The sequence below is a fragment of the Leptopilina boulardi genome, unplaced genomic scaffold, assembly GCF_019393585.1.
Source record: "Leptopilina boulardi isolate dan_hultmark-lab unplaced genomic scaffold, ZJU_Lbou_2.1 LbouV2_365, whole genome shotgun sequence".
In the NCBI taxonomy this organism is placed as follows: domain Eukaryota; kingdom Metazoa; phylum Arthropoda; class Insecta; order Hymenoptera; family Figitidae; genus Leptopilina; species Leptopilina boulardi.
Window position 1 is genome coordinate 152,568 of NW_026137935.1, and position 14,638 is coordinate 167,205.

Consider the following 14,638-nt stretch of genomic DNA (forward strand, 5'->3'; position numbering starts at 1 on the left):
ATTAGAAGGAGTAGGAGGTTTGACAACGTCGCTATAAGTCTCGCTTTGACTACTGTGGACTACTGTCTCTCTCTAACTAATGTTACCATCCTGCGAAGTTGCCACATCAAAGTGGCGGGTGTGCTATATATTGCAAATGACGTCATGAAATAGAATTTTTAATTTATAATTACAAATAAACGGCACGGTAAATTATAAATTTCTTTGTATATTTTAGTTCCAAATTTATTCGTGAATTCAACATTAGTTTTTGAAAAAAATTTATAGAAAACTTCTGATGATATTTATGAAAATGTACTTCTCCCCCATACATTAGTCCCGTCTCCCATGCAAAATAAGCAACTTTGATTGCTAATATCTCTGATTCCGTACGGCGAAAATTCTTCATATTTTGCAAATTTGTCAAGAATGATAATAAGAACATATGGGAAAATTTTCAAGAAAATTTATAGAAAACGGTTTTACTGATGTGATACCTTAAATAAGGTCTCTTGTTGACCTTCTCTACCCTGACCTTCAATTATATCAATGTTCATGGCTTTATTCTCCCCGTTCACATCTTTAACAATTTCCATTTCATTTCCACCCGCGTCATTATTACGAACTTCTAGATCTCTAAAGTTTTCAACCAGTACATCATCTATATCATTGACATGTTCATCATCATCACTTACATCTTCTTCGTTATTACTTCCATCTTCTTCATCATCACTTGCATCTTCTTCGTCATCCACATTATTATCATCATTATTATTATCATCAAATACAATTTCTTTATTATCAGTACTATCATCTTCATATTCACTGTCTCGTAATAATTCTGCCATGGGTACAAAAATGTTCTAATCCTTCGACCAATATTTTAAATATCCAATTCTTGTTTGCTTCTAATATAAGATTAAAGTCATGCACATTAATAAATTGTAGATAATTGTGGCCTAATTGCTTTTATTTTCAGGCAAATGTTACACGTTCTAATAAAAAATCTTCTTTACTTTTTAAGGCGGCATTATTAAAATAAATATAAATTACTTTATTAAATTGATCGCCTCGAGACAATAATATATTGTAATACAGAGGTTTTATAGCATGATACACTGATTTCGCGATTTTTTGTTTCACTTGAAAAAACACCCGAGTACTAATCGAATATCAAAGCTTATAAACGCAAGTGGATTAGTCCTAATCAACAAAAGGGTATGACTTTAAAATGTTGCTGAATTATCTGAGGTGCTACTATGTTTTACTTTACTTCACTTTCAATTGAATTCACTCTCAAATAAGAGTACAGTGAAGTTACAGCAAAATAAAAGTAAAGTAAGAAAAATGTATGTGTGAATTGTAAGTGAAGTGTGAGGAAAGTTAAAAACTAATGTGATAGAAAAGGCTAAATAAAATTGACGAAAAGATGATTTTCTAGTTGAAGTGAAAATTAAGTAAAGGTGATATATATCGACGAGAAAATTTAGTGAAAGTGATAATAGAAGTGAGTAAATGAAAATGTAGTTAAAAATGTGATAAATATGAAATAAGAATGAATAGAAAGTGAAATGAAGTTATGTTACAGTATGTCAATGTTAATTCGTAACATTTTTGTATTGTTTTCAACTTACAGAAATTTTATCTCATGAAGGTAAAAATTTATGTTTCTACACTTGTATCGATATATAAACATCGATGTCTTCGATGTTTTACCATCGAATATTTAGAAATCAAAAGATTACGTGAATTATTAAATAGTACGACCTTATTTTTAAAATAAACAAATCTTCTAATAGTATAATAGCTTAGAATAAAAAATTTAAATATTAAATTGTAAAATAATAAGTAATAAAAATAATTTGTAATCTAAAGGGTGTTTCAAAAGTATGGAAACTTGCAAATACTTGGAAAAGTACGAATTTTTGTAAAAAATGTTCAAGACAAAAGTTGTTCCAAACAAAAAGATGTACATCTTTCAAACAAAAAAATTAGGCATAGAGTCAAATGTAAGATTCCGCGGCCCAATTCCCAAAATCGATTTTCTACAGATTTTTTAAAAATTTTTAAGATGTATTATTGACATCACTTTACATGTGTTGTTCAAATTTTATTGAATTTTACCGTATCATTTTCAAGATAAAAATTGATAAAGTTTGAAGTTTTACATGGGAACAGTGAAAAAACATGAAAAATGACCATGTTTTCATTAATTAAAAAAAACGGTTCTACAGATTTTTTTCAAAAACTAATATGTTTTAAATTATGAGTTTTAACAGTTTTTACAAAAATATGAAATTTTTTTACCGTTTGGTTGTGAAGTAAATGTTAATCAAAGTTAGCAACTTTTGAACTTATTCCATGTAAATAAAAGAAAGAAGAGGAGAAACGGCAAATTAACCTCTAAATTGGCCAGTGGAGCTCAACTTTTATGGACTATAGCTGTCGGTTTTAAACTTACGGAAAACCCCTAATAGAATGAGTACCGCTTGAAGGGATGAACCTCCTTAAATAAAACCCATTAATTTTCAGTATCCAATTACTAATCCCCATGAATTTCTGGGTTTAAACTTGCAGTAAAAATGACAAAAATTTTAGTCCCAATGTCTGGGATTAGGCCCAACATTTTTCGTTAAATAAATAAATTTAAAAAATCGCATCTTTAGGGGTTTTTGGGGTCACAGAATTAGAAATTCGAAGCTAATTTTCAAATTGTACACAAAGCCCAATGTAAGATTCCGCGGCCCAATGTGAGGCCCACATTAAAAAAATTAGTTGTTTAAAAAAAACACTCTAATTTTCAGTATCCATTTCAGAATCGTTATGAAATTCTGGGTTTAGACTTGTAGTACAAAAGCCAAAAAATGTTGGGCCCAATGTCTAGGATTGGGCTCGACATTTTTTGACAAATAAATTAATTTATAAAATCGCATCTTTTGGAGTTTTTGGGGTCACAGGATTAAAAATTCAAAGCTACTTTTCAAATTGGGCACAGAGCCCAATGTAAGATTCCGCAGCCCAATGTGAGGCCTACAGTAAAAAAATTAGTTTCCTTCCATTTCGTAATCGTTATGAAATGCTGGGCTTAGACTTGTGGTACAAATTCCAAAAATATTGGGCCCTCACATTGGGCTGCAGAATCTTACATTGGGCTCTATGCTCAATTTCTAATCCTGTGATCTCAAAATCCCTCCAAGATGCGAGTTTTTAAAATATATTTATCTGTTGATAAATTTTGGACCCAATATCTTGGATTGGGCCCAATATTTTGGGCACTTATACCACATGTCTGAACGCAGAATTTCATGGAGATTACGAATTTGATACTGAAAATTAGTGGTCTCATTTAAGAAAACCACTTTTTTCATTGTAGGGCCTAACATTGGGCTCCGGGCCCAATTTTTTTGTTTCAAAGATGTACATCTTTTTGTTTGGAACAACTCTTGTCTTGAACATTTTTTACAAAAATTCTTACTTTTCGAGATATTTTCAAGTTTTCATACTTTTGGAACACCCTGTATAATGTAAAAGAACTTCAAAATCTTCAAATTGCTTAATGATACTGTAAAATATACTATTTACATAAACCCTTCAAATTTGTGTTAAACTTGTATATAGAAAGAGATGGTATGAATAAATATTTAATAAACAATGTATTTTAAACTTATCTTATTTGCTTACTTAAAAGTAAAAAATTATAATTTTAATTATTGCTGCTGTTAACCCAAAGATAATCTAAAACAAGGAGTGAGTCGGAGGGGGTCCTTTATGTTTATTTCATAAACATTTTGCCTCCTCATTGTGTGAAGAGTTAAAAACTGATTTAAATTCATTACATTTTTTGAAAAATTAAGAAAATTGTAATTTATTTTGGGTAGTGATGCATATCGAGACGAGATGCTCGTCTGTCTCGTTTATTTTATGTTCGTCACACGACGACTTTTTATGTCAAGCGCTCGTATGTTCTTTTGTTTTTTCTCGACTCGTTTTTAATTCAAAAACTCGTCATTTTGACAGTTTCCTCCTAAACCTAACCACAGATTACTTATATACCTATGTATGTATTACATTAGTGTTCATTTAAATTATCTTTATTATATAATTATCATTTCATTGTAATTTACCTGTTTTACTTTGAATTTATCAATTAAATTATAATAATTTTTCTATAATACAAAGAATGCCTTTTTCTTTAATTAAAAAAAATCAATGAAATATAAGGCTTGAAAATCTATAAATGTTACCGTATTTGAATAAAAATCTTAATGTATTCATTGTTAAGTAAATCAAATCTAACACTGTAAAATGACTTTTGAAAAATTTAAAATTAAATTTTTTTCCAAAAAAGAATTTCGTCAAAGCTAACAATATTTTCTTCGTAAATGAAAGATTTGATAAATTTTGTAATAATATAATTTATACTTCGGATAATATGGGCTAAATTTAAATTGAAAAAATGTTATATTCTGCTATACATATAGTTATCCTGGACGTAGCTTTTTAGGTTACATTTATTCTATCTTGACATTAATTTTATTATTAAAAGAATCTGCGATCAGTCTCGTCAATTTCAAGCTACTTGAAATAAAAAATGAAGCAAGACGAGGCCTCGTTATAAACTAGCAAACATCTCGTCTGAAAGTGGTCATTTCTCGATTGTTTTGATCGAAGTGCATCACTAATTTTGGGTGCAACATATACTTTATATATACGAAACGATTCGTTTCAATGAAAGGAATTCAATTATTTTATGTATTAACTTGAATTTAAAAAACCACAAAATTTTTTAGCTAAAATATTAATTTTTGATTTTTTAATTTTTATTAATTCTAAAATTTTAAATTAAATCTGTACTTTATATATAGCAATCGATTCGTTTAAATGCAGGGAATACAATTATTTCATATATAAACTTGAATTTTTATAAATAAAACATTTTTTAGCTAAAATGTGAATTTTTTATTTTTTAACTTTCATTAATTCTTTAAATTTCAATCAAATATATGCTTTATATATAGTAATCGATTCGTCTTGACGTAAAGAAGAGGATTATATTATATATTACCTTAAATTTTTTATTTAAAAATTTTTTCAATTAAAAAAAAATTTTGGAAAAAAGACGATAAAATTTTTTTTGGGGGTATTTTTAAAAATCTTCTCTTCATTTTTGAGAGATTAATGGGATAAATAAGCCTACCAAATTTTACCCAAATCCATTAAAACCTGTTAAAGATATCGTGTTCACAAAAACGATCCACACACACACATACATCCGGACAATTGATCAGGATCTCATATAACATGTTTCTATATAGAGGAAAATTTATTTTCACCGTTTTGAAAAATTTTATAAACGAAAGGACTACAAAGCTTCCTCCACGAGAAAGCAAAAAGAAATTTGTATCTGTCTCTCTTACCCGGTTGGGGAAGACATAGATTCCAAACATCGATATATGGAAAATATCGAATCGAAAACGAAACATTCGATGTTTTTGATGTCGATATTCCATCAGTACCAAATCCCCAGCTTCCCCTATTTGGCTAGATAATTATATCACAAGCAAAATAAAAAAAACTAAGAGGATCGATTGAAACTTGTGTCAGCTAGAGTGCACACCGATTTTTAACCTGGTACCTCGGGGTTTTCCGGGTCGCTGATTACGAATCTGATGTTATATTTTCAAAATTCAAAATGGCGGATCCAATATGGCGATTGAAATTTATAAAAATTCACCAATTTATTTGAAAGTTGTTACTTAGGGGTTTTTGGGGTCGCTGATAACGAATTCGATGTCGGGTTTTCAAAATTCAAAATGGCGGATCGAATATGGTAGTCGAAATTTTTAAATGTTATTAGTTTTTTATAAAACTTCGTATCTCTGGCTTTTTGGGGTCGCTGAGTACGAATCTGATTGTAGATTTTTAAAATTCAATATGGCACTTTAAATGTTCGATTAATTTTTTGTTAAAATTTGCAAGCTAACATTTTAAAATTTTTATTTTAAGTGATTTTTAATAAATTAAGTTTCTATTAGAATTAATAAATTCAAGAGGTTATAATCAAAATTTATTAAACAAATATAATGCAATAAAATAAAATTAATAGAAACATTTCATAACAACTTTTTTTTACGTTTGTGTAAATTTTAGACTCTTATTTTTACGATTTAAAGATTCGACCACCATATTGGATTCGCCATTTTGTATTTTGAAAACCCGACATCAAATTTGTAATCAGCAACCCCAAAAACCTTCAAGTAACAAGTTTCAAGTGAATTCGACGAACTTTTATAAATTTCAAACGCCATATTGAATCTGCCATTTTGAATTTTAAAAATCTGACTTCAGATTCGTACTCAGCGACCCCAAAAACCCCTAGATACCAAATTTTTACAAAAAATAATTAATAGTTATAAATTTCGACCGCCAAATTGGATCCGCCATTTTGAATTTTCAAAATCTGACATCATATTCGTCATCAGCGACCCCAAAAACATTCAAGTAAAAAGTTTCAAGTGAATTCGATGAACTTTTATAAATTTCGACCGCCATATTGAATCCGTCATTTTGAATTTTGAAAATTTGACATCATATTCGTAATCAGCGACCCCAAAAACCCCTAAGAAACAACTTTCAAATGAATTGGCCAGACACGGGTATCTTTTTTTTTGGTCCTAGTTTCTGAAAATCATTGATTTTTTCGTGTGTGAAAAAAAAGTTGAATTTTGTTGGACGGTGTAATAGAATACGTTTGAATGAAATTTTTATTTTCACATAAATACACATGTCAGAAAAAAGCTGTAAGAAGATAGTAATTTACCAATCTAAAAATGCAACTTAAAAGATTAAAAATCATGAGAAAATAAAAGTTTCAATCCAAAAAACAATAAAATATAGATGTCGTCTTGATAAAGATAAACAGGGTGTCGATTACGTAATTTGATTTGATTCTGACGTCAAAGTTAAATGAACAAATGAATGTCTCGAATTAAAATTGACTTTGACGTCGAAATAAATTTGAATTTGACGTCAAAATCAAATCAAGAAATGAATTTCTTGAATTAAATTTGACTTTGACGTCAAAATAAATTTGAATTTGATGTCAGAATCAAATCAAATTACATACTCGACACCCAGCACGTATAAAAATTATTTAAGATGAGTTTCCTATTGCGGCGAACATAAACACAACAAAATTTTAAATTTTGTTATGGGGATTGCTTCTGACTTAGAAATTTAATTTTGTGTACATGTGACGCGTTCGCAAGAAAGGGACCTTAAAAGCAGATGAATTATAGGTTATGTTTACGACAGCTTTACTTGAATTAAAAGTTTATTTTTGTTTTTGTAAAACTGAAATCATTTTTTATTGAATATTTCGGATGTAAAGAAGACTTAAATATAATTACTTTCCATTACGAGTTGAACGTCTTTCTGTATTTTCACTTAAAAATTTCAAAACGTACCTTATCATTTTTTGCTTCTAAGGTCCCTTTCTTTAGATCTCTCTCCATTATAAAAAGATTTTCACCGTTTTTTGGTTAGGGATATTTGAGGTTGTCTGTCGGACATAGATTCGAACCCAACGGTAATCCTCGGGACTTGCGGCTATATTCACGGTCGAACTTCATTTAAATTTTGAAGTTATGTTCCTTTTGTTTGTTGATGGGAGGTATTTCCCGACAAAATTTGAGCTTATTTTAAGGTTATGTTCGATTCTTGGTTAGGGGGTATTTCTCGCTAGAATTTGACCTAAATTTATGGTTATGTTTGTCAAACATAGTCTCGAACACAGAGGCAATCCTGGGACTTTCGGCTATATTCAAAGTCTTGATACAGCGGCGGCGTTGGCGTACCTATATTAGTATCGATGTACTCGTCTACCATTCAACTCTCGTACCGTTCAGAATTTGTCTCTAGAATTATAGAGGATTGAATGCTACATGGGAATTAACTATACCTATGTATTAGTATATATTAGAATTTTAGAATTTCGTATCTCAAAACCTGTGTAAAAATGCATATTATTTAAAATAATAACTAGGGGAGCCTCGTTCCCATGCGCGCTTCGCGCGCCAACCCCCATTCTTTTTTACTTTAATGATTAATTTTTTAAAGTCTTGCAAGTATTAAAATTAAAAAAATTTTATCTAAAGAACCTCGGCAGGATATGCCCGTTTGTCGTACCTCGAATTTTAAAACTTTCTTTATGCCAAATGGTAACATATGATGACCCAATAATCTCTGCAAAATTTCAAGATGAGCATATGCCTTCTTACAGAAATACAGAGGGTCAAAGGGGGCTATGGCAAAAAAAAGAACATGCAATATTATAGAATAATAATGTTCAAAAAATCAGACGAAATGGTTCGTTCAAGATTTTCGTCTGCTAATTACGAATTTGAAGTCCGTTTTCTAAAATTCAAAATGGCGGATCTAATATGTCGGACAACAATTTTAAAAATCCATCCAATTTACTTGAAAATGGTTACTCGGGGGTTTTTGGGGTCGCTGATTACGAATCTGGTATCAGTTTTAAAAAAATCAAAATGGAGGATCCAATATATCCAATAAAGGCTAGATGTAATGCCGAATCCAGCTTGCGAAGGCAAGATGTAATAATTTAACCAACAAAGGTAAGATGGAATAATCCAACCTACGAAGGCAAGATGTCATCTGCAAACCGATCAACAAAGATAAGGTATAATGATTCAACCAACAAAGGCAAGATGTAATCGACAACCTGATCAATAAAGACAAGGGATAATAATCCAACCAACAAAGGTAAGATGTAATCGACAACCCGTTCAACAAAGATACGGGTTAATAATCCAACCAACAAAGGTGGATTGGATCCGACATTTTGTATTTTTAAACCTTTGACCCTCTGTATTTCCGAAAGGAGGCATATGCTCATCTTGAAAGTTTGCAGAGATTATTGGTTCATCATATGTTACCATAAATAAACTAACCATAATAAACTAAAAATAAATCACAATAATAAAATTTCCTTTTCATACAGTGCCTATAATTTTCAGGATATCTTTGGTTTTTGACATATTATTTTTGACCAAAAGTACTTTAAAGTACATGACTTGTAAGAATTTTCACTTATGACTTTTTAACCTTTGAGTGCTTGACCTGCAGGTCCTGTAGGTATTTTAACTTATGACCTTTAATTTTGTGGTTATGTTTCACATATGTCATTTAATTTTTAAGCTATTCCTAAGACCTATATTGTACTTACCATGTCAAAAACAAAGGTCTTAGGTTGGTTACTCTTGACCTTGATTTTTGAGGTTATGTTCTTTTTAACCTATAGATACACTGGAACGCCGGTTATTAGGACAACTCGGGTGTGTGTCCGAATAATCTGGAAAGGTCACCTTGACAAAAAAGCATAAACTTACAGGGCCGTAAGAAGTTTTTGCTGCCTTCGATTGAAATACATAACCAAAGTTTGACAGTTGAACAACAATTTTGAGGTTAGGCGCATGAGACGTGAGAAAAGAAAATATTAATTAAGTGAGAAATATTAATTGTTTTTTAGAAATAAAACAAATTTTACTTACCAAAATTGTCACACAGCTTAATAATTTTTATCATATTCATAAAACACCAATAAATAATTGCAAAATAATACGTTAAATCAAGGCGGGGAACGGACTCTTTAATAGATGCGCTACTGCGTGCAGAGATACTTCCCTTTTCTCCTCACCCCGTTTTAGCGCCTAAGCTTTCCAAATAATCAAGTGTCCTAATAACCGGCGTTCCAGTGTATATGGATCGTTTCACGTCAATTCGTCTTTGAGTTTGAGATTAAAATCAGAACTAAAATACTAATATAGGTATATTATGATTTTTTTTATTATTTTTTTTTTTTTCATTACGAGGGAAGTGGAAAATCTACATAACCCTGGAGGCCTACTTCCAAGTCAGATACCTGGAGCCCGTACTCTCAGGTTATGTGGGGATGACCGCTCCACAGTGTGTTATTTTTGCAATTTCATGTTCAAAACCTAATGTCTCTTGAACACATTGACCAAATTGAATGAACCTTGAACCAAAATAAAGCTAAATAAATGTAGAATAGAGGAAAATTATAGGGAACCCTTGATTTATTTTTTTTGAACTCCTGGGAGTCGAGTGAAGTTAGCATTTTTTAGGAAAAAATGGTAAATTGAAGTATACAAACCGGTATATCATGGTAAAACTTAATAAAACAACTTTTTTGTAAGCATTTAGGATCACTGAATACAAAACTAAAGTTCATTTTTCAAAATTCAAAATGGAGAATTCAAAATGGCGGACTAAAACAATGCAATTTTGAAACAAAAATTTTTTTGTTCAAACTGTGGTATTTTAATGTTTTTGAGGTCGCTGAAGCCAAGTATGATGTTAAAATTTAAAAATTCAAAATGACGGACCCAAAATGGCGGACGAAAAATTTTTCAATGTGCTTAGATTTCAAGGAGACTTGGTACTTTAACGTTTTCGAGGTCGCTAAATTCATATATGATGAAAAAATTTAAAAATGCAAAATGGCGGATCCAATATGGCGGACAAAATATTTATAAAATTCTTAGATTTCAACGAAGCGTAGTGTTTTATTATTTTTCTAGTCACAGACTTCAAATATAATGCTCAATATGAATATATAAGTCGCCGGAAAGTAAAACCTCACATAAAATTCTGACTCCCATTGAATTAACATGTCCGTCAGAATTTTATGTGTGGTTTTACTTTCCGGCGACTCATATAAAAAAAAATTTATAATCACTACGCTTCGTTGAAATCTAAAAATTTTATAAATATTTTGTCCGACATATTACTCTCTAAATCTGAATCAGCGAAATCCCACTTATTCTCAGTGAATAGTCACTGATTGAAATAGCTATAAGTATACCACTGGGAATCAGTGGAATTTCACTGTTTCAATCAGCGAGGAATTATTTCACTGATTTAAACAGTGAAAGTTCGCTGATCTAATTAGTAGTTTTTCACTGATTTTTCAGTGAATTAAATATTTCTTAGTTTTTTCTGTGTCAAAAGATAAAATATTAGTTTAATGAAAAATATTATATTTATTGAAACACGTACATCAATTAGGAAAACTGAACATTATTTAGTAATTATTCGTAAATTAATATTAGGAAAACGTAAGTTTAAAACGTAGAATAAAAACACAAAAATATAAAAAATGAAACATCCATTGAAAATAAATAGAAAACACATTAATCGAAGTTTCAATGACTTGTTTGATAAACTATAAAACTAATTTGACGATTCTTCGTTGATAACGTTGCACACATTGATGTGCATCGATGTAACTACACTGCGAGTTCCCGTGTGAAGATCATAAACATAATTTTCAATGAAATTATAGAAAATTTCAAATTTTAGAAGGTTTGTGTAAAAAGATTTAACTAAAATCTTTTTACACAAACCTTCTAAAATTTGAAATATTTCCTCTGGAATATTATTGTCCCTTAACTTGGTGTACAATTCTAAGGGCAATGTAGATATATTCGATAAATCCATCTTATTGAAATTATTGCTGATTCCGAGTAAAAGTGTAATCTACAAAATACAAAGCAGAAGTAATTAAAGGGAAAATCAATTGTCGGTATAGTTAAAATTATGCGCAAAAATAGTGATAAATATTAATATCGCATGAAAAATATAAGTGAGGTTATGTTTCGTGTCAAACGAAAACGAATTAGTTTTCAAATGATAATTTGAACAATTTATGAATTTTATATAATCGAAACCATCTATAAAACAAAGAAAATTTAATTAATTAATTATAATCATTACGTATTTTGTTAAATTTATTATAAAATAGTTAAAAATAACACTGTATAAACCAAAGTAATCTTTGATCAAATTTTGATATAAATTCAACTACTGTATATGAACTTATGATCCAAAAGGTAAATAATAGTGTATAATATGTACTTACTAAGTATTTAAACAATTTTTTCACTTAAAAAACGCAAATGTTGATATAACTTTTAACCTAACTTGCCCAGATTTCTCTTGCACCAAATGACGCTCTGAAATTTACTGCGTCGGCGCAGAAGCAACTTCAGTAAAGTCACTGTTTCGTCAGTGATAGTCGCTGATTCTCAGTGAAAATCTTTGTCACTGAGAAAATCAGCGAAATTTTCACTGATTCAGATTTAGAGAGTAGATCCGCCATTTTGCATTTTTAAATTTTGTCATCATATTTGAATTCAGCGACCTCGAAAACGTTAAAGTACCAAGTCTCATTGAAATCTAAGCACTTTTTAAATTTTCTGTTCGCCATATTGGATTCGCCATTTTGAATTTTCAAATTTTACCATCATATTTAAATTCAGCGACCTCAAAAACGTTAAAGTACCACAGTTTGAACAAAAAAATTTTTGTTTCAAAATTGCATTGTTTTAGTCCGCCATTTTGAATTCTCCATTTTGAATTTTGAAAAATGAACTTTAGTTTTGTATTCAGTGATCCTAAATGCTTACAAAAAAGTTGTTTTATTAAGTTTTACCATGATATACCGGTTTGTATACTTCAATTTACCATTTTTTCCTAAAAAATGCTAACTTCACTCGACACCCAGGAGCTCAAAAAAATAAATCAAGGGTTCCCTTTAATTTTCCTCTATTCTACATTTATTTAGCTTTATTTTGGTCCAAGGTTCATTCAATTTTGTCAATGTGTTCAAGAGACATTAGGTTTTGAACATGAAATTGCAAAAATAACACACCGTGCGCTCTTGTTCTGGTCGACCCACTAAAAACCACACCCTTTTTGAGACTTAAACTCCACTGGCGGAACTGCTATTAGCTTTATACATCGCCAGTGGAAGATACATCGCCAATGGAAGAATATAGGTATATATGAGTCATTCCATATCAAGTGTAACCAACCATTGTACTATCCATGTTGAAAACATAGGTTGGCTAACCTAACTTAAAATTGTCAAAAGCATTCAAAAGCATTTAACACACTTGACACGATATCGATATCTCAAAATCATCTGAACCAATTGTTCTGAAATTTGGCACAGTTCTTTTTGACTAAATTCCCCAGGTAACTACGAGAGCTTTTTTTAATAATTATTAATTATACAGTAAAAAATTGATCGATTTTTTTAGCGAAAATCGAGTTTTTGGGTTTCAAGTGCTGCGAAAAGTAAAAAAAAACTCTCGTAGTTACCTCGAAAAACATCTCCTTTAACAAAAAAAAATTTTTTATTCAGATGATTCTGTTGCGAGTTACGTTGAACACCGCAAATCCATTTTTTTACGAGGCGCACGAAGAGATTTACTGCCACTCGTACAATTTGCAATATTTTTCAATCAGAATTTAGGAAAATATACTTCAAATATTGTATTAATATGTGGAAATTAAGTTAATAAAGTAACACAGTTTATATCACCAAAAAAAATTATTAAAAAAGTACCTGTTTTACACCGAATTAACCATACCCCCTCCCTTAAGTAATATGCATAAAAATGTCGCCTAAATATGGGACTTTTTAAAATCAATGCACTTTCTACTGTTCCTTCCATAATAATTGTACTCATAAAAATTTACAAATTTTATAGCAAAATTATCAACTTCTTCCTTATACAAAGAACTTTACTGAACTTAAAAATATTAATATTTGTAAATGTTATAAACATTTTTGTTCAACTTTGCTATATCTATTGCTAATAAATATATCGTAGGGATTCACACTTCAAACTGTTTAGTAAAAATTCTAAGGAATGTAAGTTAACAAGTTGTTAATTATCATTTTCTGAATAAAAGAAAAAAGCGATTTTCTACGCTGCATATTGCATAAAAAACTTCTAAAAAAATTAGTTCCACTTGCTTCTCTATGTCTTTAAAGGTCCAAAAAAGCTTGGCCTTAAAATTCACTATAAGAACCTTTTCGATCGGTGAGTAGCACTTGTCATTGTTACCCTTTTTTTGTTACGTTTTTTTCTTCAACACCTCATTAAAAACTGAAAATTTCTTAAACGAACTACCACCGAAATATGTATTGAATCAAAGTAAAAATTATCAAGTTTTGTTTAATTTTTTTAACTGTACATTTTAAAATTTAGCGCAAAACTGTATCTTTATTATCAGTTGATATATCAACGTTAAATAAAAATGTTAATAACATTAACAAATATTAATATTTTTAAGTTGAGTAAATTACTTTGTATAGGAAAGAAGTTGACAATTTTTCTGAAGTAAATTTTTATGAGTATAATTTTCATGGAAGGAACAGGTAAAAGTGCATTGATTTTAAAAAGTCAAATTTTTAGGCTACATTTTTATGCATATTACTTAATAAATTAGAAGAAAAAATTTTTCCTTACATGCGTTACATATCAATTTACGCGCATATAAACAAGACTTATTTCATTGTTTACCTTAAATTACTACGATTTTTTTTTCTTGAGTTATCATCCTGCAAAGTTGACCAATTCTGAGGGGCAAAGACTTTTTGTGCCGACATAATGTGCAAGGTACAGCCCGATCCGATCACGTTTTTTTCACTTAGTACGCTACAAGAATCTTATTCCATATTTAAAAGCATATATTGTGTGCGCGAAGAGTACGCTTGGTAGGCGCGTGACTTGGCCCCTTACATTGTACCCCGTTTTTTAATATG

The 14,638-nt window shown here is 30.0% G+C and overlaps 1 protein-coding gene across 1 annotated transcript in view; it reads left to right on the plus strand.

The window, feature by feature from the left end:
* LOC127286905 (sodium-dependent dopamine transporter-like) overlaps window positions 1-14,638 on the plus strand; it is an 82,615-nt gene that overhangs the window by 66,237 nt on the left and 1,740 nt on the right. The gene's annotated exons all lie outside the window — the stretch shown is intronic.